This window comes from Cherax quadricarinatus, chromosome 39, assembly GCF_038502225.1.
Source record: "Cherax quadricarinatus isolate ZL_2023a chromosome 39, ASM3850222v1, whole genome shotgun sequence".
NCBI lineage: Eukaryota > Metazoa > Arthropoda > Malacostraca > Decapoda > Parastacidae > Cherax > Cherax quadricarinatus.
Window position 1 is genome coordinate 6,369,811 of NC_091330.1, and position 26,500 is coordinate 6,396,310.

Below are 26,500 nucleotides of genomic sequence, written 5' to 3' on the forward strand. Positions count from 1 at the left end.
GATTGTGTGTCCAGGCATCTTGGGAGACAAAGAACTTTATCCATGGAAGCAAAAACTAAAATGTAGCAGAATATATTTGTGTTAATATTGTTGTATGAGTGTGAGGCATGGGTTTTAAAAGCTCTAGTGAGGAGGGCGGGAGTGGAAATGTATTTAGAGGCGGAATATGTGCAGTGAATATTATGTAGATAATGCGGAGCTTGGAGATTAGAAGGTGTGGAGTTTCCAACAGTATTTTTCAGAGGGCTGAGGAGCTGTTGAGGTGGTGCGATAATTTAGAGAAGTAGCAAAATAGGATGACTAGGAGAGAATACAAAACTCTTCGTCCCACGAAGAATGGGGGAAACAGGAAGTTTTGAGTGGTAAATGCTTGGACACCCAACAGGCTTGTGAAGGTGAAGTGAAAGCAAGTTGTTTTTTTGACTTGATGTGATGCTAGAGTGTGATGAAAGTAACATATATGAGGGAATTCAGGAACCTGGGTTAAATGGACTTGAGTCCTGGAGGTGAGAAGTACAGTGCCTACACTCTGAGGGAGAGGCGGGGATGTTGCAGTTCACAGGGCCATCTCAGCTGTAATGTCACCGTGCCCCTGGGAAGACAATGATTGAATGAATGATGGTAGAAGTGTTTTCTCTTTTCGGCTGACAATCTCGGTGGGAGACGGTTAGTATTATATATATATATATATATATATATATATATATATATATATATATATATATATATATATATATATATATATATATGCAAATTCTTGGCGAGGGTGGACTGAAAACTCACCTTGCAACTATTGAAACTGCAGTTGCTTCCCACACTTGTCTTGCTCCGTAATGAAACTCGTTCTTTTTTTCCCCCTTTAAAGCGTGTTACTGAGGAGAGACGAGATGTACTGTTACCTAGCAGTGGCAGCACCGAGGCTGAGGTAACACTTTGCTCGGTGCACTGTGCCCTTGTGCACCCCCCTCCCCTCGCTCACCTCGTCTCACTACACGCCTCTTGCATACAAAATGGGTAACCTTTGCTCAGTGCTACTCTAGCGGATAGTTGCATGGGTGGTGATGGGTAGTAGGTGGTGTAGGGTGTGGGGGGGGGTTGTTACAGGGGTGATAACAGTAGTTTAGAGAGGTAAGTGTAGTGAAAGAGAGAGAGAGGGAGAAAGAGGGAGGGAGAAGCAATCATATACGTGGCCAGACGAGAGTAATGATAATAATGAAAAAAAATAGCAATAAAGAAATGGACACCAATAAACATGACAATTTAAAACGGGAGAAGACTGAGGAATAATGTTATATGTATATATAGTCACGAATGTTTCTCTCATTTGGTCGAAACGTCGCCTTATTTAATAAGGGTCCTCCTTATTAAGAGCTTTAAATAAGGCGGAGTAGATGTTTTACACACACACACACACACACACACACACACACACACACACACACACACACTGTCAGGAACCATACACAGTTTTAAGACGAAGTTTGATAAAGCTCATGGAGCGGGGAGAGAGACGGCCCAGTAGCAACCGGTGAAGAGGCGGGGCCAGGAGCTAAGACTCGACCCCTGCAACCACAAATAGGTGAGTTCACTGTGGACACGCGTGCCGACGTCTACGTTACCAAACACTGTTAATTACTTAGCAATGCCCTGTTATCATCCTTGCTCACCTTGCAGCACCTTCCTCTCTCTTCCTCTCATCTTTTTCCTCTTTCTCTCACTTACTGCCATCTTTATTCTCCCATTCTTACTTCCTACCATTCTTTTTCTCCTTTCCTCACTTCCTACCAACCTTATTCTCCTTCCTTCACTTCCTTGCATCCTTATTTTCTCTCCTCCTCACTTCCCATCTCAGAATGGGACACAAAACAATCTCCTAATACCCAGGTACCTACTTACTGCTAGGTGAACAGGGACAGCAGATGTAAGGAAACATGCTCAGCATTCCCACTTAAGTTGAGATCGAATCCTTGTCCTTCAGATGTGAGCCGAAGGTACTACCAGCAGAGCCATGGACACCCATGGCAGTACAGGTGGCAGTAGTTATTGTGGCTGTGGCCCTGAATGCATGCCATTCTCTCTTTAGCACAGACCACGTGGAGTTCGGTCTCAGTTCGGCATAGGAGTCTTGATGAAGAGTTAGACACATATAAACAAACTACAGTACGGGTGGGGATCGAACTCGCGGCGAGTCGTAAAACTCCCCATGTGCAACATCTGGGTATCTTTATTTGTAGACGTTTCGCCATCCAGTGGCTTTATCAATACAAGGACGTAATGTGACGAAAGTACAAGTAATGTGGAGAAATTTAACTCCAGCAAGGGAGAATAAGGGGGCTGAGCCCCCTCTCTCTACCTTCCCACACTGGCCAGATGCAGGTGTGGACTAAGGGGGTCATGATTCCTTCTTCTTTCCATTAACAAAAATGAAACTTCGTTTTCACAACAATATACAAAAGATGAGGTAATCAGTATAATAATAATAATAATAATAATAATAATAATAATAATAATAATAATAATAATAATAATAATAATCTTTATTTCTACAAGTACATGTACAAGGTATACAGACCATAGCTGACATCAATGACATACTACTGTATAGAAAGGCCACTTGTTATGGAGAGTAATTCGGGGAAATTAGGTCAATTTTGTCCCCAGGATGCGACCCACACCAGTCCACTAACACGCAGGTACCTATTTTACTGATAGGTGAACAGGGACAGCAAGTGGATTAAGGAAACATGTCCTGTTTCCACCCGTACCGGGGATCGACCCCCGGGCCTCAGTGTATGAGCTGAGTGCGCTAGCGACACGGGACACCTCAACCTTGGTGAAGAACACAGTAGTCTTACCTACGAGTAACCACGTGTTCCTACTGGTAACCACGTGCAACTTTGTTCAGCATAGTGGTATCGATTACGGGTGACCACGAACAATCAGTACACTGGCTACAACGAACAGCTCTCCCTCAGTCCAACAGTTTTACCTCCTGGTTACAAGAGACAGTGTGGCCTCACATTAACACAGTGATCTTAAGTAAAAGAAACCACAGAACAGCGCCATTAAAACTGTTGCTCAATCTGTATATCAGTTCTCTATAATATTCGAGCAGTGAGGTGGTCTGATATCGCAAGGCCAACCTCCTCCTGAACACCCTCAGCCACATTTCAGAGCCTAGTTACCACACCGTTTGCCTCACAGTTCCACAATTTGAGCTCTGATGAAAACATATTAGACAAAAAACATATATCACCACAGGTTATATATATATATATATAAATATAAAATATAGGGAGGTACCACCTCTAGAACTGTCATGGGGACCCTCATCCTCAGAGAAAAGAATAAACTTGCTTCAGGGAAAACTCAAGATTCTCCCTGAAGCTGTTTGAGAATTTTCTCCTACCACCCCCTATATTATGTATGTATATTTTATTTAAAGACAAAATACATTGACGAAACATTCACAAAAATATGATACAAAGTAAAACAACATAGGTAACTCAGAGCTACATCTCGAATACTTCGTCCAGCTCCCCTGCGGTGGGCCGCGTGCCCAGAATGCTGCAGGCATTAACTCTCTGGATCGCAACACTGAGTCTCTGAAAGAGGAAGCTGGTCGCCCTGTGGTCCTTGGTTTCTATGATGAGCTTTTCACCCAGCTCTTTGAGGAACTTTAGAGCACACTTGCCCCATGCTCCAAGGGTCTCCGACCCTATTGGAATGAAGTTATAGCAAGGGGTAAGGTCTTCATATTTTCGGATCTTCTGGGTCTCCCTGTGGCTGGCAGCTCCACCCCCTTCCACTACAGAGTATGGCAAGTAGGTGTCTGCCAATGTGGCAGCACAGGTGTAGTCCCAGGCAATCTGCTTTCCATCCTTCCAGGGTAGCATAGTGGCTCCATCAGGACGCTTTTGACTTCCATCAGACCTCTGTACTTGGGGTTCCCGTTGAGCTGGGCAACGGGCTGTGGCGAGGCTTCTCTTTATTATGTCATTGATCTCCTCATGTCTGGCATACTTCCCTTCTGCTGTGTGACACACGAGACCATGGAGTCCGAATTGATCAGCTGTCGCCCTGCCGCAAATACACCTATGTTCGGTGAGGATGGGGGCGGCTAGGCGAAGAGCAACACCAATCCGAATGGCCTGTGGGTCGAGACGGGTGCCCAGGGAGGAATTGGGAACAGCTAACAGGAAATCTCCTGAGTGTGGTGCCTTCACTGCCAGGAGACGAGCTTATATATATATATATATATATATATATATATATATCTCTTTCGTGTGCTCACACGCACATCTTCAGAGGAGGGTAAATGAAGAGTCAAAGGGGACGCATCTTATAGATTGCTGGGTGTAATGGGGGAGTCACCCCAATTAGAAATCTATAAAAAATGGGTTTCTTTTGGTTCTTTATTCTCACTCTTCTGAAGATGTGCTAGGACAAGAAATCGTTCAAGCATTTCTGTTTATTCACACGTACTTATTTTTTGTCACATTTAGAGTCAGGTGTTTTATTGTGATTTCCTTCCATATACTGAGGTGTGCCTATCTTTTAGTTACTAAACACCAAGCTATGTATATGTCTCAGTTACTATACACCAAGTTGTATATCTTAGTTATATACACCAGGTTGTGAACTTCTCAGTTTCTAGATACCGAGAAGTGTGTATTTCTCTCAGAACATACATTCTCAATGTATATTTTAATACCTTGACTGATTGTGTGTCAATGACTGGCAGCTTCACTAACCCTCGTATGGTAGACAAGCTTAAACCTAACATAACAACCAGCATCAGGCTGCCGTGACTGCACTGCTCCATCTATACCTCACGTAACAGCCCACAATTCGAAGTAGTTATAGTGTCGATCTATAAGCTCTATTAAGATCTCTCCCTGACACATGAGCTACGACAGGAGAGCATTTTAGTTCGCAATTATTTCCAAACATTAGCTCACAGATAAGTACTCGGGAGCCAGCACGGTCAGCAGGTTTACGATCGCCTTATTTCATCCCGCAATATTTACTGTTTGGCCAATTATGTTCAAAGCTTATCGACTGCACGAGGGATCCTTAAGAATCCCTGTAACCTGTTCGCCACCCGTCAAGAATACTTCAATCTCTAAAACAGGCATTACATTATCCCCTGTATATATACATTGAAAGGCAAACAGCTCTCTGTGTTTACACAATGTGATGTAAACTATTTGGTTAATAGGGGGTTGAAGCCTGTCAGCTACATTAAGACTACAAACAACTTCTTCACCACCAGTCAAGAAGACTTTAATCCCAAATATAAGGCATGTATACCGAGATATACATCCCCCCCTCCCTAGTGTACACATCAAGTGAGATGGTATATACACAGTGATTACTAGAGGATTAGTGGATTATATGTGGGATTACTAGATGATTAGATATGAGATTACTAGCTGATTAGATGTTTACCTGGAGTTTACCTGTAGAGTGTGGTATTACTATTAGTTTAGAATGTGGGATTACTAGATGGATTAGATGTGGGATTACTGGATGGATTAGATGTGGGATTACTAGATGGATTAGATGTGGGATTACTAGATGGATTAGATGTGGGATTACTAGATGGATTAGATGTGGGATTACTAGATGGATTAGATGTGGGATTACTAGATGGATTAGATGTGGGATTACTAGATGGATTAGATGTGGGATTACTAGATGGATTAGATGTGGAATTACTAGATGGATTAGATGTGGATTACTAGATGGATTTAGATCCGGGATTACTAGATGATTTTTACCACTCTAACTAGTTAAAATAATAATATTATGTTAGAAAATTAACTACAAAATTTTTCATTTTAACCAGCTCACTAATACTAACTAGTTAAAATCTAACTAGCAACAAATCTAACTAGCCACAAAACTAACTAGCCACAAAACTAATCATAAAACTAACCAGGCACAAAACTAACTGTAAAACTAACCAGCCATAAAACTAACTATAACATTAACCAGCCACAAAACTAACTAGCCAAAAACTAACTAGCGACAAAAGTAATTAGACACAAAATTAGCCGCAAAACTGTCACAAAAACTAACTAGACTAACTAGCGACAAAAGTAATTAGACAAAAACTAAAAACTAGCCAAAAACTAGCTAAAACTAACTAGACAAACAAAACTAACTAGCCACAAAACTAGCAAAAAAACTAACTAGCTATAAAACTAGCCACAAAACTAACTAGCAACAAAACTAAGTAGGAACAAACTAGCCAAAAAAAACAACTAGCTATAAAACTATCCACAAACTAACTAGCAACAAAACTAACTACTTCAAAACTAACTAGCAAAAAACTAACAACAAACCAATAACAAAACTAACAAAATTACCAAAAAAAAAAATTAACAAAACTAACAATAAAATTAACAAAAGTAAACTAACCAAACTAACAACAAAATAATGCAAGAACAAAACTAACAACAAAACAATCTAACAACAACACTAACAAAACTGTGAACATAATTGTTAATAAAACACAAAACTAACAACTGCTAACAAAAAGACACAGCAAGATTAACAAAACTAGCAACAAAAGGGAAGGAGGAGAAGGGTATGGAAAGGAGAGGGAGGGGAGGGAGGGTTAGGGAGGAAAGGGAGGGTTAGGGTGGGGGGAGAGTAAGGGAAGGTAAAGGTATGGAAGGGAGGGTTGGGATAAGAAAGGGAGGGTAGGGGTATGGAAGGGAGGGTTGGGATAAGAAAGGGAGGGTAGGGGTATGGAAGGGAGGGTTGGGATGAGAAAGGGAGGGTAGGGGTATGGAAGGGAGGGTTGGGATACGAATGGGTGGGTAGGGGTATGGAAGGGAGGGTTGGGATAAGAAAGGGAGGGTAGGGGTATGGAAGGTAGGGTTGGGATAAGAAAGGGAGGGTAGGGGTATGGAAGGGAGGGTTGGGATAAGAAAGGGAGGGTAGGGGTATGGAAGGGAGGGTTGGGATAAGAAAGGGAGGATAGGGGTATGGAAGGGAGGGTTGGGATGAGAAAGGGAGGGTAGGGGTATGGAAGGGAGGGTTGGGATAAGAAAGGGAGGGTAGGGGTATGGAAGGGAGGGTTGGGATAAGAAAGGGAGGGTAGGGGTATGGAAGGTAGGGTTGGGATAAGAAAGGGAGGGTAGGGGTATGGAAGAAAGGGTTGGGATAAGAAAGGGAGGGTAGGGGTATGGAAGGTAGGGTTGGGATAAGAAAGGGAGGGTAGGGGTATGGAAGGTAGGGTTGGGATAAGAAAGGGAGGGTAGGGGTATGGAAGGGAGGGTTGGGATAAGAAAGGGAGGGTAGGGGTATGGAAGGGAGGGTTGGGATAAGAAAGGGAGGGTAGGGGTATGAAAGGGAGGGTTGGGATAAGAAAGGGACGGTAGGGGTATGGAAGGGAGGGTTGGGATAAGAAAGGGAGGGTAGGGGTATGGAAGGAAGGGTTGGGATAAGAAAGGGAGGGTAGGGGTATGGAAGGGAGGGTTGGGATAAGTAAGGGAGGGTGGGGGTATGGAAGGGAGGGTTAGGATAAGAAAGGGAGGGTAGAGGTATGGAAGGGAGGGTTGGGATAAGAAAGGGAGGGTAGGGGTATGGAAGGGAGGGTTGGGATAAGAAAGGGAGGGTAGGGGTATGGAAGAAAGGGTTGGGATAAGAAAGGGAGGGTAGGGGTATGGAAGGGAGAGTTAGGATAAGAAAGGGAGGATAGGGGTATGGAAGGGAGGGTTGGGATAAGAAAGGGAGGGTAGGGGTATGGAAGGGAGGGTTGGGATAAGAAAGGGAGGGTAGGGGTATGGAAGGGAGGGTTGGGATAAGAAAGGGAGGGTAGGGGTATGGAAGGTAGGGTTGGGATAATAAAGGGAGGGTAGGGGTATGGAAGGTAGGGTTGGGATAAGAAAGGGAGGGTAGGGGTATGGAAGGTAGGGTTGGGATAAGAAAGGGAGGGTAGGGGTATGGAAGGTAGGGTTGGGATAAGAAAGGGAGGGTAGGGGTAAGAATGGGAGATAATGGGTGAAGATGGGAGCGAGAAATCTTCAGTCCAGAGTTAACATTATACGATTTATTTACACGGAGAGATGTGTATATTTCAATGTATATACATCAAAAGGTGTGTATTTCTCAGCGCATATACACTGAGAGTTGTACGTATCTCATTTCATATATACATTATACACTAGGAATCCGTGTTTCTCAGTGTGTATCTCCCTGTGTATATACACTGAGAGCTTACTTTAATCCCTACTTTAGGGATTATTCTTGATTAAGGATGTAGAGGGGACATGCAGCCTTAATGACCCTCGTGTAGTCGATCGACTTCAAACCTCATTAGTCAACCAGACAACAAACAAGAATTCCTAGAACATTCAAGACTTTTAAAGGAAAATTAAAATGTGATAACAGTGACTATTTACGATAAAATTTATTACAATAACAATAACAAAATATTAACAACCTATAGAACAAATTCAACCATATATATATATATATATATATATATATATATATATATATATATATATATATATATATATATATATATATATATATATATATATATATATTATTATATATGTCATGCCGAATATGTAAAACTGGTTAATTAGCAAGAACTCATTTAAAATAAAGTCTTTTCTAAAATTTTCTCTTATACGTTTTAATATATATTTTTTTCATTAATATTGATGTAAAAATTTATAATTTTGCACCAAAAGAATCTTAGAAAACTTACCTAACCTTATTATAACAAGAACAATTTATTTTAGCCAAACCCAACTAAATATATTTTAGATTTTTTTACAATAACTTAATACTAAACAAACACAGTGAAATATATTTTTTTCGTTAGTTTCAGAATGATTTTGGCGAAATTATTGCATACACAAATTTTCACTTGTCCTATATGGCAAGATGAACGTTGCTATTTAAGCCAAGATAGCAAGTTCTGCATATTCGGCACGACATATATATATATATATATATATATATATATATATATATATATATATATATATATATATATATATATATATATATATATATATATATATATATATATATATATAAACAGATTGGCAGTCTCCCACCGAGGTAAGGTGACCCGAAAAAGAAACAATTTCACCATCATTCCTTATCTCTGTCATGTCAGAGGCAAAATACTCGGACCCCAGGTACCCGTTTACCGCTAGCAGTGGATAGGTACCTTGGTAAATATGGAAATAAGGGAAAGCAGGTGTATGAAGACTGGCGTACCTGTGTATGATAGTTGGTGGACTGGTTTTCCTAACTGGCAAAATCAGTGTATGTTTATGGTACTTGGGAAGTACCATAAACATGGTGGTGCTTTTTGAGTCCCCAATTTTGTGTTGAAGGCGTTACGGTGATCCCGTTACAGCTGCCTAAGACCTAGCTGTCTCTCGCGGCGCCTCAGCCGTCTGGGCCAGTTTTTCCATGACTGTGAACTCGTGTTTTTCTTTTTTTTCTTCTCTTTCAGCCCGAGTGAACCCCGTGTTTTCATGGGTGAACCCCCAGTTTTTTCCAGCCCTGGTGAACCCCATCTTTTCCATGGGTGAAACCCATTTATTTTACGGAAATAAAGCTATCTCGCAGAAAAAAATAATACATTTTTGGGGGGGCTTCAACAAACCATATGGTGCTTAAATTTTCGCAGAATGATATATATATATATATATATATATATATATATATATATATATATATATATATATATATATATAATATATTATATTGTATATATGCAAAATAACCATGGGGGGAATTGAAAGATAACTCTAGGCGTTTCTTGTTGCAATCAACACATCACCAGGATGTGTTGCAGAAAAAGGATGAATCCGAGCGTATTTGCTTGGCATCCATCTTTTTTTCTGCAACATTGCAAGCTCCTGATAATGTGTTGAGTGCAACACGAAAGGCCTAGAGCTATCATTCAACTCCCCCCGTGGTTCTTTTGCATCTTGCATCGCTTGTTTGCGATTTTTGCATAATATAAGTAGTGCCGAACAGGTAAAACCTGCGGTTTTGCCTTAAATAGCAACGCTCTTCTTGCCGAATAAAGCAAGCGAAAATTTGTGTATGCAATAATTTTGCAAAAATCATTCTGAACCTAACGAAAAAATATATTTCATTGTGTTTATTAAATTATTGTAAACTTATCTAAAATATATTTAGTTGGATTAGGCTAAATTAAATTGCGCTTGTTATAATAAGGTTAGGTAAGTTTTCTAAGGTTCTTTCGGTACAAAATTAATTTTTACATTAACATGAATGAAAAAAATATTTAAACGCATAAGAGAAAATTTTAGAAAAGACTTAATTTTAAATGAGTCATTGTTAATTGACCAGTTTTACCTATTCGGCACAATATATATATATATATATATATATATATATATATATATATATATATATATATATATATATATATATATATATATTGTCTACAGTTCTGTTTTTGTTGCTATGTAGTTTGAGATGTTTATGTTGTGTGGTGAAGGAGGTTCATCCTTGTGTTCCCATCAAACTTGTCTCAGGAAATTCTCCTGTGATGATGTCACGTCAACTTTTGCAACGTTTGCAATGATTCATTCTGGGGAATTTCTGTGAATAGTAAATTTACGAAAATTCCCTTCTATTATCATTATTTTTATTAATTATTATTTTATTATTTTTATTATTATATTGTAGAAGCGCTAAAGTCAAGCGGGTCAAACAGCACTTGTGAAATGAGAGGCAGTCAGGTTTGATCCACGGAAGTGGCATACAGCTCCAGTTCCTTGGATCGAGAGCGTTCAGCCAGCAAGAAGTCAACACGAAAACTTCATAATTTACGAAAGCGCTTAAAAGGCACAATACATCGTTTATTTATTTATTTTTTTGTTTTTGGTAATCGAAATTTGAGTTCCAAGAAATATTATGAGAGAATGAACGAAAAAAAAGGGAAATAGATTTTGAGTTACGGTGAGGAACTGAGCTCAAAGGAACTTTTCGTGATGTGTGTTTGTGTGTGTAATTCTGAGTCACGAGATTTAACAATTTCGTGAGTGATCTGGAGGTGGGGGGAAGGGATTTCCACACTCCCAGGTCCGGGTTATGTACGGGCGACGCCCAAGGACCACCAAATTGGGAACTCTTGATGTCCCATTAACTCCGGGTTGGGATCTGTTTACATCTGATTAGTACCGGGTTGGGATGCTGTTGACGTCCCAATATCTCCGGGTCGGGAGGCTACTGATGTCTCGGCACCTCCGGGTTGTAATATGGTGTCGCTACTACAATTACTACTACTACCACCACCAACACTAATACTACCACCCTCACTACCACTATTACTGTTACAACTACTACTGTTACTGCTGCTGCTATTACTACTACTACTGCTACTAATCTGCCAGAATAAGACACAAGGGCAATGTTTACAGTAGGTGTCTGACACTTCACTTGCAGCATTCTGAAGGACGCTCTAAGGCACCTAATGTCAGTCTTAAGGTTACTAGTCGCTCGTACTCTGATGGTCTCCTCCGGTGATATGTTTGGTGTCATGGTTACCTTTAGATCCTTCGCGTAGGGTTGTAGCCTTTATCCCAAATTTTTATTACATATCTTGTCTTCTATCTCTTGTTGGGTTGATGTCCATTAACCACCTGATTGATGCTCCTGTAGCTTATCTGTGTCTTCTTATTGCCCTTCTATATCTTCTCCTCACTGTCCGCAGAGTTAGGTATATCGTTCACTTATTTGAGGAGTAATAGTAGATATGAATAAGAGTAGATATCCCAGGAGGGAACCTTTCGGGACGCCCCTCGTCAGGTTGGTCTACGTCACCTCTTCCTGGACCATCGCTGTTTATTTCCACTCAGTCCTTGATCCAATGAAGCATAAGCCTGATTTTCCAGCTTATAGACTAGACTTGTGAGGAACAATATCAGACACCTTATTCCTCTAGAGAGACTTGCAATATACTTCTCTCTCTCTCTCTCTCTCTCTCTCTCTCTCTCTCTCTCTCTCTCTCTCTCTCTCTCTCTCTCTCTCTCTCTTAGTCTGTTACACTGTCATAGAACTCCTGTTAGTTTATGAGACTTAAATTTCCTAAGCTGTTCTGGCTTTCGTTTAAGATTCCATACATCTTCAGGTGTTCCATCTCTTATCTTCAATATTATTATATAGGAGTGTAACAGAGGCTTGGTCTGCATGTCATAACAGCTCATCACTGCGTGTTTATACCCTAACACAAAATTTAGAACTTCCTGGGTATCCATTTATTACTAGGTAACAGAGGGCATCATGGATTAGAAGACTTCCCTATACTTCTACCCTCTCCCAGGGTCATCCTAAGTCTTTTTGGTTGCAAATTAAGTGTGCTTAACACCTTTGTTTGTGTGTGTGTGTGTGTAAGAGAGGTTCACACTCAGCTATTTTCGCCTTAGTTTTGCAGGGGTTGAGCTACAGGTCCTGGATCCCGCCTCTTATACAAATCGTTAGTGTGATGCGGTTGTTGATGGTGGTTGTAGTAGGTGACAGTATTAGTTACAAAATTAGTGTTGAAGCAACCGGTTGGACTGGTGATGATGGTGGTGGTGGTGGTGGTGGTGGTGGTGGTGGTGGTGGTGGTGGTGGTGATGGTGGTGGTGGTTGCGGTGGTGGGTGGTAGACCTTGAAGTCCCCGTTACTCGAAGGTCGACAAGGTGTCACCGGCGACTGCTGCTGCTGGAGCCACCTTGGGCCCTGGGCGGACCTAGTGCCTTGTAGACTCAACCTGCAGTTGGAGCAGCAGTGTACAGCAGCTGCACCAGTACACCAGCAGTGTACAGCAGCAGCACCAGTACACCAGCAGTGTACAGCAGCAGCACCAGTACACCAGCAGTGTACAGCAGCAGCACCAGTACATCAGCAGTGGGCATCAGCTGCACCAGTACATCAGCAATGTACAGCAGATGCACCAGTACACCAGCAGTGTACAGCAGCTGTACAATACACCAGCAGTGTACAGCAGCTGCACCAGTACACCGGCAGTGTACGTCAGCTGTACCAGTACACCAGTGTGCATCAGCTGCACCAGTACACCAACAGTGTACAGCAGCTTCAACTGTAAACCAGCAGTGTACAGGAGCTGCAACAGTACACCAGCAGTGTACAGCAGCTACAACAGTACATCAGCAGTGTACAGGAGCTGCAACAGTACACCAGCAGTGTACAGCAGCTACAACAGTACATCAGCAGTGTACAGCAGCTGCAACAGTACACCAGCAGTGTACAGCAGCTACAACAGTACATCAGCAGTGTACAGCAGCTGCAACAGTACACCAGCAGTGTACAGCAGCTACAACAGTACACCAGCAGTGTACAGCAGCTGCAACAGTACACCAGCAGTGTACAGCAGCTACAACAATACATCAGCAGTGTACAGCAGCTGCAACAGTACACCAGCAGTGTACAGCAGCTACAACAGTGCACCAGCAGTGTACAGCAGCTACAACAGTGCACCAGCAGTGTACAACTGCAACAGCACACCAGCAGTGTACAACTGCAATAGTACACCAGCAGTGTACAACTGCAATAGTACACCAGCAGTGTACAGCAGCTACAACAGTACATCAGCAGTGTACAGCAGCTACACCAGTACACCAGCAGTGTACAGCAACTGCAACAGCACACCAGCAGTGTACAACTGCAACAGCACACCAGCAGTGTACAACTGCAATAATACACCAGCAGTGTACAGCAGTTGTACCAATACACTATCAGTGCACAGCAGCTGCACCAGTATACCAATACTGTACACCAGCTGCTCCAGTACACCAGCTGTGTACAGCAGCTGCACCAGTACACCAACAGTGAACACCAACTGCACTAGTACACCAGCAGTGAACACCAACTGCACCAGTATACCAGCAGTGAACACCAACTGCACCAGTATACCAGCAGTGTATAGCAGCTGCACCAGTAAACCAGCAGTGTACAGCAGCTGCACCAGAACACCAGCAGTGTACAGTATCTATCTTCTAACACTCAGTTATAGGTCACAGGGAAATATGTATATCTTAATATACACTGCATTTTCCTGTTTTAGGAGTCACTGTGACCTTGACTGACTGTACAGAGTTAACATATAGCTATAATGGGCCTCGTGTAGTGGATAGGCTTTAAACCCCATCAACCAACCCATAATTTTCCCGATTCGTGTGTTAGTTTTGGAGTCTATCGACTAAACGAGGGTTATTAAGGCTGCAGGTGACCTGTACACAACCAGCCAGTGATACTATAATCCGTTTCACGTATGTACACAGAGTTTTTCATAACGATAAACCCAACTGGGTCCATCTTTATAAAACACCTTGTATATTATATGTATATATTATATATATATATATATATATATATATATATATATATATATATATATATATATATATATATATATATTATATATATATTACTTCTGAAGAGTAGATACCAGTTTTTCTCTCACCTGTTGTATCACCTGGGCTACCTGTAGGCAGGTACATAATTACCTATTGCCTATTTTTTCCCCCTGGGATGCCACTACTGACTGCTAAGCACAGAGGGGGAGGGAATGCAAGAATTCTACATGACTTGACTTCATCCTTATTAAATCGGGAGCGTTCTGAAGGCATTTACAAAACTGTTTTATCATACTTGTAAATGGACACTCAAACACCGTTTTATTTAGGTCAGGATATATGCAAAGTGGGGTGTATGTCTCTCATGGTATATACACCGAAAGATTGTGGTAATCCCAATAATAGGGATTAAAATGTTCTTGTCTGGGGGTGTACAAGTGACATACAGCCTTACTGAACCCTTGTGAAGTCGATAGGCTTTAAACTCCCATTAACCAACCCTTAATGCCATCATAAATGTGTATAAACTTATTGCAACCTTAAACAGCATTCAGTCGCTTCAAACGAGTCAATAATAGAGAATCAACGCCCCTTGGCTTAGTGACAAAAGCTTTTGCTTCACACGGCGAGGGTCCCGGTTCGATTCCCGGCGAAGGGGTGGAAACATTGGACGTGTTTCCTTACACTGGTTGTCTATGTTCACCCATCAGTAAAATGGGTACCTGGGTGTTAGTAGACTGGTGTGGGTCGCATCCTGGGACAAAACTGATCTAATTTGCCCGAAATGCTCTGCATAACAAGGGGATTTCTATATAGTAGTATGTCACTGATGTCAGCTAGGACTGTGTACCTTGTACATGTACTTGTAGTAAATAGATATTATTATTATTATTATTATTATTATTATTATTATTATTATTATGATTATTATTATTATTATTATTATTATTATTATTATTCAGCGAAAGGAAAATAGTGAAGAGAGATATACACAATTAACCAGCACGTGGGAGGTTAGGTTCGGTAAGGTTCGTCAGGAAAAAGGACAAGTATTTCCTGACGCCGGTCTTAGATGATAACCCACCCTTGGAGCTTTTGATCATCTGACCGAGGCCTTCCGCTGGCTTACCGGTCCACCCCTTTAAAATTATGGTCATAGTTACAACCATTTTAGTCGCAAGTAGGAGAAAAAAATTTATGGCGACACTGCGGGATATTTGTGTATTGTTCCACCCACGGTATTGTGCCTTTTTTTTCCCCCTTCTAGTGAAGAGAGAAAGTTATGCAAATTCTTAGAGCAGTTAGGGAAGTTAGGTTATTATATTTTACGAAAGCTTTAGTAAGGTTGAGTTAGACTGCTAACTTACTTCCAGTCTGAGATCAAAATTAGCTGATCTAAATCTCAGTCTGTTTCTTGAAGAGTGACTACCTCGTCTCTAGTACACTGAGAGGTGTGTATCCCTTAATGTAGATGCACTAGGAGGTGTGTATCCCTTAATGTATTATTATTATTATAATCAAGGGGACGCGCTAAACCCGGAGGATTATACAGCGCCTGGGGGGGGGATGTGGAAGGCATTCAGGCTTAATTCGGGGAACTGGAGCACAGATCCAGTTCCCTAAATCAAGAGCCCCTCACCAACGTCAAGGAACCTTCCTTGAGGGGAGCCCTTAATGTAGATGCACTAGGAGGTGTGTAGCCCTTAATGTAGATGCACTGAGAGGTGCGTATCCCTCAGTGTAGATGCACTGAGAGGTGTGTATCCCTCAGTGTAGATGCACTGAGAGGTGTGTATCCCTCAGTGTAGATGCACTGAGAGGTGCGTATCCCTCAGTGTAGATGCACTGAGAGGTGTGTATCCCTCAGTGTAGATGCACTGAGAGGTGTGTATCCCTCAGTGTAGATGCACTGAGAGGTGTGTATCCCTCAGTGTAGATGCACCAAGATGTGTGTATCCCTCAGTGTAGATGCACTGAGAGGTGCGTATACCTCTGTGTAGGTGCACTGAAAGGTGTGTATCCCTCAGTGTAGATGCACTGAGAGGTGTATATCCCTCAGTGTAGATGCACCAAGAGATGTGTATCCCTCAGTGTAGATGCATTGAGAGGTGTGTATCCCTCACTGTAGATGCACTAAGAGATGTGTATCCCTCAGCGTAGATGCACCAAGAGGTTTGTATCCCTCAGTGTAGATGCACCAAGAGATGTGTATCCCTCAGTGTAGATGCATTGAGAGGTGTGTATCCCTCAGTGTAGATGCACTGCTAGATGTGTATCCCTCAGTGTAGATGCACCAAGAGGTTTGTATCCCTCAGTGTAGATCCACTGAGAGGTATGTATATCTCAGTGTAGATGCACTGCTAGATGTGTATCCCTCAGTGTAGATGCATTGAGAGGTGTGTATCCCTCAGTGTAGATGCACTGCTAGATGTGTATCCCTCAGTGTAGATGCACTGAGAGGTGTGTATCCCTCAGTGTAGATGCACCAAGAGGTGTGTATCCCTCAGTGTAGATGCACTGAGAGGTGTGTATCCCTCAGTGTAGATGCACTGAGAGGTGTGTATCCCTCAGTGTAGATGCACCAAGAGGTGTGTATCCCTCAGTGTAGATGCACTGAGAGGTGTGTATCCCTCAGTGTAGATGCACTGAGAGGTGTGTATCCCTCAGTGTAGATGCACTGCGAGGTGTGTATCCCTCAGTGTAAATGCACTGAAAGGTGTGTATCCCTCAGTGTAAATGCACTGAGAGGTGTGTATCCCTCAGTGTAGATGCACCAAGAGGTGTGTATCCCTCAGTGTAGATGCACCAAGAGGTGTGTATCCCTCAGTGTAGATGCACTGAGAGGTGTGTATCCCTCAGTGTAGATGCACCAAGAGGTGTGTATCCCTCAGTGTAGATGCACTAAGAGGTGTGTATCCCTCAGTGTAGATGCACTGAGAGGTGTGTATCCCTCAGTGTAGATGCACTAAGAGGTGTGTATCCCTCAGTGTAGATGCACCAAGAGGTGTGTATCCCTCAGTGTAGATGCACTAAGAGGTGTGTATCCCTCAGTGTAGATGCACCAAGAGGTGTGTATCCCTCAGTGTAGATGCACCAAGAGGTGTGTATCCCTCAGTGTAGATGCACTGAGAGGTGTGTATCCCTCAGTGTAGATGCACCAAGAGGTGTGTATCCCTCAGTGTAGATGCACTAAGAGGTGTGTATCCCTCAGTGTAGATGCACTGAGAGGTGTGTATCCCTCAGTGTAGATGCACTAAGAGGTGTGTATCCCTCAGTGTAGATGCACCAAGAGGTGTGTATCCCTCAGTGTAGATGCACTAAGAGGTGTGTATCCCTCAGTGTAGATGCACCAAGAGGTGTGTATCCCTCAGTGTAGATGCACTAAGAGGTGTGTATCCCTCAGTGTAGATGCACCAAGAGGTGTGTATCCCTCAGTGTAGATGCACTAAGAGGTGTGTATCCCTCAGTGTAGATGCACCAAGAGGTGTGTATCCCTCAGTGTAGATGCACTAAGAGGTGTGTATCCCTCAGTGTAGATGCACTGAGAGGTGTGTATCCCTCAGTGTAGATGCACTGAGAGGTGTGTATCCCTCAGTGTAGATGCACTGAGAGGTGTGTATCCCTTAATGTAGATGCACTGAGAGGTGTTTATCCCTTAATGTAGATGCACTAGGAGGTGTGTATCCCTTAATGTAGATGCACTAGGAGGTGTGTAGCCCTCAGTGTAGATGCACTAGGAGGTGTGTAGCCCTCAGTGTAGATGCACTAGGAGGTGTGTATCCCTTAATGTAGATGCACTAGGAGGTGTGTATCCCTTAATGTAGATGCACTAGGAGGTGTGTATCCCTTAATGTAGATGCACTAGGAGGTGTGTATCCCTTAATGTAGATGCACTAGGAGGTGTGTATCCCTTAATGTAGATGCACTGAGAGGTGTGTATCCCTCAGCGTAGATGCACCAAGAGGTGTGTATCCCTCAGTGTAGATGCACCAAGAGGTGTGTATCCCTCAGTGTATATACACACTGAGAGTTTACATTAGTTCCTGTTCTAGGTATTCAAACATCCTTTTGCGAACAGGTGACACGTAGCCTTAAAAATCTCGTGTAGTTGATGTAGGATGATCATCTGAAGAGTTGAACACCTCCCCACACCCATCACCCATCATACACCTCCCCACACCCATCACCCATCATACACCTCCCCACACCCATCACCCATCATACACCTCCCCACACCCATCACCCATCATACACCTCCCCACACCCATCACCCATCATACACCTCCCCACACCCATCACCCATCATACACCTCCCCACACCCATCACCCATCATACACCTCCCCACACCCATCACCCATCATACACCTCCCCACACCCACCCCCACCACTTTTAACACCTACCCACACCCATCACCCATCATACACCTCCCCACACCCACCCCCACCACTTTTAACACACCTCCCCACACCCATCACCCATCATACACCTCCCCACACCCATCATACACCTACCCACACCCACCCCCACCACATTTAACACACCTCCCCACACCCATCATACACATCCCCACACCCACCCCCACCACATTTAACACACCACCCCACACCCAACATACACCTACCCACACCCACCCCCACCACTTTAACACACCTACCCACACCCATCACCCATCATACACCTCCCCACACCCACCCCCACCACTTTTAACACACCTCCCCACACCCATCATACACCTACCCACACCCACCCCCACCACTTTTAACACACCTACCCACACCCATCACCCATCATACACCTCCCCACACCCACCCCCACCACTTTAACACACCTCCCCACACCCATCATACACCTACCCACACCCACCCCCAACACATTTAACACACCAACCCACACCCATCACCCATCATACACCTCCCCACCCCCACCCCCACCACTTTTAACACACCTCCCCACACCCATCATACACCTACCCACCCCCACCCCCACCACTTTTAACACACCTACCCACACCCATCACCCATCATACACCTCCCCACACCCACCCCCACCACTTTTAACACACCTACCCACACCCATCACCCATCATACACCTCCCCACACCCACCCCCACCACTTTTAACACACCTCCCCACACCCATCACCCATCATACACCTCCCCACACCCACCCCCACCACATTTAAAACACCACCCCACACCCAACACCCATCATACACCTCCCCACACCCACCCCCACCACTTTTAACACACCTCCCCACACCCATCACCCATCATACACCTCCCCACACCCACCCCCACCACTTTTAACACACCTACCCACACCCATCACCCATCATACACCTCCCCACACCCACCCCCACCACTTTTAACACACCTCCCCACACCCATCACCCATCATACACCTCCCCACACCCACCCCCACCACTTTTAACACACTACCCACACCCATCACCCATCATACACCTCCCCACACCCACCCCACCACTTTTAACACACCTCCCCACACCCATCACCCATCATACACCTCCCCACACCCACCCTCACCACTTTTAACACACTACCCACACCCATCACCCATCATACACCTCCCCACACCCACCCCACCACTTTTAACACACCTACCCACACCCATCACCCATCATACACCTCCCCACACCCCCCCCCACCACTTTTAACACACCTACCCACACCCATCACCCATCATACACCTCCCCACACCCACCCCCACCACATTTAACAAACCTACCCACACCCATCACCCATCATACACCTCCCCACACCCACCCTCACCACTTTTAACACACCTACCCACACCCATCATACACCTCCCCACACCCACCCCCACCACTTTTAACACACCTACCCACACCCAACACCCATCATACACCTCCCCACACCCACCCCCACCACTTTTAACACACCTACCCACACCCATCACCCATCATACACCTCCCCACACCCACCCCCACTACCCATCAAACACAACCCCACACCCACCCCCACACCCACCCCGACACCCACCCCCACACCCACCCCCACACCCACCACCTCACCCACCCCCACACCCACCACCACACCCACCCCCACACCCACCAACCATCACACACACCCCACTACCCACCACTCACACACACACACACACACACACACACACACACACACACACACACACACACACACACACACACACACACACACACACACACATAGGGGCCAGGAGCTAAGACTCGACCCCTGGAACCACAAATAGGTGAGTACAAGGAAAAACAGTTACATTTATACAAATCCTCACTGGAACTGTGGTAATATTTCTGACCTTTCAAGTCACTATTAACCTTCTTTGTCGCATTTTAGCAAGTGATGGCTGTTTTGTTGACGCTGGAAGAACGACACTGTCTGTTTTATGTATGTTGCGGTGGATCTTTATCGTGTTTTTGCAGCTATAGAAGTTATTTCTTATTTTTTATTGAGTATATGGTAGCTGTTATGATTTTGAAAGGGATGAATAGATGTATATTGTTGAGAAAGAGGTATTGTATGGTTTGTGGTGTTGAAACCAGTGTTCACTATAATAAGATCCATTACCGTGGTGTTAGAACCTATATATACCATGACGGGATCCATTACCGTGGTGTTGGAACCTACATATAAAATGACGGGATCCATTACCGTGGCGTTGAAACCTACATATACCATGACGGAATCCATGACCGTGGTGTTAGAACCTACATATACCATGGCGGGATCTATTACCGTGGTGTTAGAACCTACATATACCATGACGGGATCCATTACCGTGGTGTTGGAACCTACATATACCATGACGGGATCCATTACCGTGGTGTTGGAACCTACATATACCATGACGGGATCCATTACCGTGGTGTTGGAACCTACATATACCATGACGGGATCCATTACCGTGGCGTTGGAACCTACATATACCATGACGGAATCCATGACCGTGGTGTTAGAACCTACATATACCATGACGGGATCTATTACCGTGGTGTTAGAACCTACATATACCATGACGGGATCCATTACCGTGGTGTTGGAACCTACATATACCATGACGGGATCCATTACCGTGGTGTTGGAACCTACATATACCATGACGGGATCCATTACCGTGGTGTTGGAACCTCCATATACCATGACGGGATCCATTACCGTGGTGTTGGAACCTATATATACCATGACGGGATCCATTACCGTGGTGTTGGAACCTACATATAAAATGACGGGATCCATTACCGTGGCGTTGGAGCCTACATATACCATGACGGAATCCATGACCGTGGTGTTAGAACCTACATATACCATGACGGGATCCATTACCGTGGTGTTAGAAGCTACATATACCATGACGGGATCCATTACCGTGGTGTTGGAACCTACATATACCTTGACGGGATCCATTACCGTGGTGTTGGAACCTCCATATAACATGACGGGATCCATTACCGTGGTGTTAGAGCCTACATATACTATGACGGGATCCATTACCGTGGTGTTGGAACCTACATATACCATGACGGGATCCATTACCGTGGTGTTGGAACCTCCATATACCATGACGGGATCCATTACCGTGGTGTTGGAACCTCCATATACCATGACGGCGTCCATTACCGTGGTGTTGGAACCTATATTCACCGTGAGATATTTTAGTGTAATTTACTGAGCTTCTGGAAGTTTTAACTATCCCTTATAGTTTATGGTATTCGATTCTATCAATGCAGGGAGTTGAAACTCTGATCTTCAGGCAGCTTCACCCACTTGTTTTCCTTATTCTTGGCAACACAGGGAAGTAGTTTCTCGAATTTTTTGTGTTTCGTGGAAGTGTTTGATCGCCAGAAAAGTGTTGTCATTGTTGCTACAGTAATAGTGTAGCAATAATGTTAATAATAACTATGATATTAAAAAATAACAAGAAGAAAGAAAAGAAAAAGGAGAAAGAACAGAAGACTAAGAAGAAGACAACACCATATCTGGCCAGTTAAGTATAGTTCGTCTCCCCACAACAATACATCTGGCCAGTTAACAAAAGTTCGTCTCCCCACAATAATACATTTGGCCAGTTAAGTATAGTTCGTCTCCCCACAATAATACATTTGGCCAGTTAAGTATAGTTCGTCTCCCCACAATAATACATTTGGCCAGTTAAGTATAGTTCGTCTCCCCACAATAATACATTTGGCCAGTTAAGTATAGTTCGTCTCCCCACAACAATACATCTGGCCAGTTAACAAAAGTTCGTCTCCCCACAATAATACATTTGGCCAGTTAAGTATAGTTCGTCTCCCCACAATAATACATTTGGCCAGTTAAGTATAGTTCGTCTCCCCACAATAATACATTTGGCCAGTTAAGTATAGTTCGTCTCCCCACAATAATACATCTGGCCAGTTAAGTATAGTTCGTCTCCCCACAACAATACATTTGGCCAGTTAAGTATAGTTCGTCTCCCCACAACAATACATCTGGCCAGTTAACAAAAGTTCGTCTCCCCACAATAATACATTTGGCCAGTTAACTATAGTTCGTCTCCCCACAATAATACATTTGGCCAGTTAACTATAGTTCGTCTCCCAACAATAATACATCTGGCCAGTTAAGTATAGTTCGTCTCCCCACAACAATACATCTGGCCAGTTAACAAAAGTTCGTCTCCCCACAATAATACATTTGGCCAGTTAAGTATAGTTCGTCTCCCCACAATAATACATTTGGCCAGTTAAGTATAGTTCGTCTCCCCACAATAATACATTTGGCCAGTTAAGTATAGTTCGTCTCCCCACAATAATACATTTGGCCAGTTAAGTATAGTTCGTCTCCCCACAATAATACATTTGGCCAGTTAAGTATAGTTCGTCTCCCCACAATAATACATCTGGCCAGTTAAGTATAGTTCGTCTCCCCACAATAATACATTTGGCCAGTTAAGTATAGTTCGTCTCCCCACAATAATACATTTGGCCAGTTAAGTATAGTTCGTCTCCCCACAATAATACATCTGGCCAGTTAAGTATAGTTCGTCTCCCCACAACAATACATCTGGCCAGTTAACAAAAGTTCGTCTCCCCACAATAATACATTTGGCCAGTTAAGTATAGTTCGTCTCCCCACAATAATACATCTGGCCAGTTAAGTATAGTTCGTCTCCCCACAACAATACATCTGGCCAGTTAACAAAAGTTCGTCTCCCCACAATAATACATTTGGCCAGTTAAGTATAGTTCGTCTCCCCACAATAATACATCTGGCCAGTTAAGTATAGTTCGTCTCCCCACAACAATACATCTGGCCAGTTAACAAAAGTTCGTCTCCCCACAATAATACATTTGGCCAGTTAAATAGTGCGTCTCCCCACAACACTCCACGGGTCCTGCACTCCAAACTTTAGCTACTCAACTCGTTTTACCAAAGAAATATCAGTAGAAATGCCAATATAGTTCAGTAATTTTTGTGTCGAACGCAAAACAAACTATTGTCGTGTAGCTGTACTCACCTTGCTGTACTCACCTTGCTGTACTCACCTTGCTGTACTCACCTTGCTGTACTCACCTTGCTGTACTCACCTTGCTGTACTCACCTTGCTGTACTCACCTTGCTGTACTCACCTTGCTGTACTCACCTTGCTGTACTCACCTTGCTGTACTCACCTTGCTGTACTCACCTTGCTGTACTCACCTTGCTGTACTCACCTTGCCTGACTCACCTTGCTGTACTCACCTTGCTGTACTCACCTTGCTGTACTCACCTTGCTGTACTCACCTTGCCTGACTCACCTTGCTGTACTCACCTTGCTGTACTCACCTTGCTGTACTCACCTTGCTGTACTCACCTTGCTGTACTCACCTTGCTGTACTCACCTTGCTGTACTCACCTTGCTGTACTCACCTTGCCTGACTCACCTTGCTGTACTCACCTTGCTGTACTCACCTTGCTGTACTCACCTTGCTGTACTCACCTTGCCTGACTCACCTTGCTGTACTCACCTTGCTGTACTCACCTTGCTGTACTCACCTTGCTGTACTCACCTTGCTGTACTCACCTTGCTGTACTCACCTTGCTGTACTCACCTTGCTGTACTCACCTTGCTGTACTCACCTTGCCTGACTCACCTTGCTGTACTCACCTTGCTGTACTCACCTTGCTGTACTCACCTTGCTGTACTCACCTTGCTGTACTCACCTTGCTGTACTCACCTTGCTGTACTCACCTTGCTGTACTCACCTTGCTGTACTCACCTTGCTGTACTCACCTTGCTGTACTCACCTTGCTGTACTCACCTTGCTGTACTCACCTTGCTGTACTCACCTTGCCTGACTCACCTTGCTGTACTCACCTTGCTGTACTCACCTTGCTGTACTCACCTTGCTGTACTCACATTGCTGTACTCACCTTGCTGTACTCACCTTGCTGTACTCACCTTGCTGTACTCACCTTGCCTGACTCACCTTGCTGTACTCACCTTGCCTGACTCACCTTGCTGTACTCACCTTGCTGTACTCACCTTGCTGTACTCACCTTGCTGTACTCACCTTGCCTGACTCACCTTGCTGTACTCACCTTGCTGTACTCACCTTGCTGTACTCACCTTGCTGTACTCACCTTGCTGTACTCACCTTGCTGTACTCACCTTGCTGTACTCACCTTGCTGTACTCACCTTGCTGTACTCACCTTGCTGTACTCACCTTGCCTGACTCACCTTGCTGTACTCACCTTGCTGTACTCACCTTGCTGTACTCACCTTGCTGTACTCACCTTGCTGTACTCACCTTGCTGTACTCACCTTGCCTGACTCACCTTGCTGTACTCACCTTGCTGTACTCACCTTGCCTGACTCACCTTGCTGTACTCACCTTGCTGTACTCACCTTGCTGTACTCACCTTGCTGTACTCACCTTGCTGTACTCACCTTGCTGTACTCACCTTGCTGTACTCACCTTGCTGTACTCACCTTGCTGTACTCACCTTGCCTGACTCACCTTGCTGTACTCACCTTGCTGTACTCACCTTGCTGTACTTACCTTGCTGTACTCACCTTGCTGTACTCACCTTGCTGTACTCACGTAGCTGTACTCACCTTGCTGTACTCACGTAGCTGTACTCACCTTGCTGTATTCACGTAGCAGTACTCACCTTGCTGTACCTACGTAGCTGTACTCGCCTTACTGTACTCACCTTGTTGTACTCACCTTGTTGTACTCACGTAGCTGTACTCACCTTATTGTACTCATCTTGCTGTACTCACCTTGTTGTACTCACGTAGTTGTACTCATCTTGCTGTACTCATGTAGCTGTTCTCACCTTGCTGTACTCACGTAACTGTACTCATGTAGTTGTACTCATCTTGCTGTACTCAGGTAAGTGTACTCACGTAACTGTACTCACCTTGCTGTACTCACCTTGTTTTGCTAATCTTGCTGTACTGACTTTGCTGTACTCACCTTGCTGTACTCACGTAACTGTACTCACCTTGCTGTACTCACCTTGCTGTACTCACGTTGCTGTACTCACCTTGCTGTACTCACCTTGCTGTACTCACATAGCTGTACTCACCTTGCTGTACTCACCTTGCTGTACTCACTTTCCTGTACTCACCTTGCTGTACTCACCTTGCTGTACTCACCTTGCTGTACTCACCTTGCTGTACTCACATAGCTGTACTCACATAGCTGTACTCACCTAGCTATGCTCACCCAGCTAAGGTGAGCATAGCTAGGTGAGTACCCCAGGTTAATGCGTATGTCAAATGTTCAACACCTGGGACTGAATACCTATTAAGCCTAAGAGGGTAAACACCTGTCAAGGTTAAGGCGGTAAACACCTGTCAAGGCTAAGGGGATAAATACCTATCAAAGGTTAAGGAAAAAAGCGCTTATCAAGGATAAGGGACTTGTCACCTTCTATGAAGGTTAAGGCACTGAGCACCTATCAAGGCTAGGAGGGACAAACACCTATCAAGGTTAAAGGACTGAACACCTTATATCAAGGTTAAGGTAGTAAATACCTTAAAATTACCTTCAGTTGTTTCCAGTACAACAATCGCCTCAGCATTACAATGAAAAAAGAATAGGTGTTGTACCTATTCTTGTAACAACGTATG

The 26,500-nt window shown here is 43.9% G+C and overlaps 1 long non-coding RNA gene across 2 annotated transcripts in view; it reads left to right on the top strand.

Moving 5' to 3' along the window:
* LOC138853763 (uncharacterized) overlaps positions 1 to 26,500 on the top strand; it is a 97,291-nt gene that overhangs the window by 43,711 nt on the left and 27,080 nt on the right. The window lies entirely within an intron of this gene.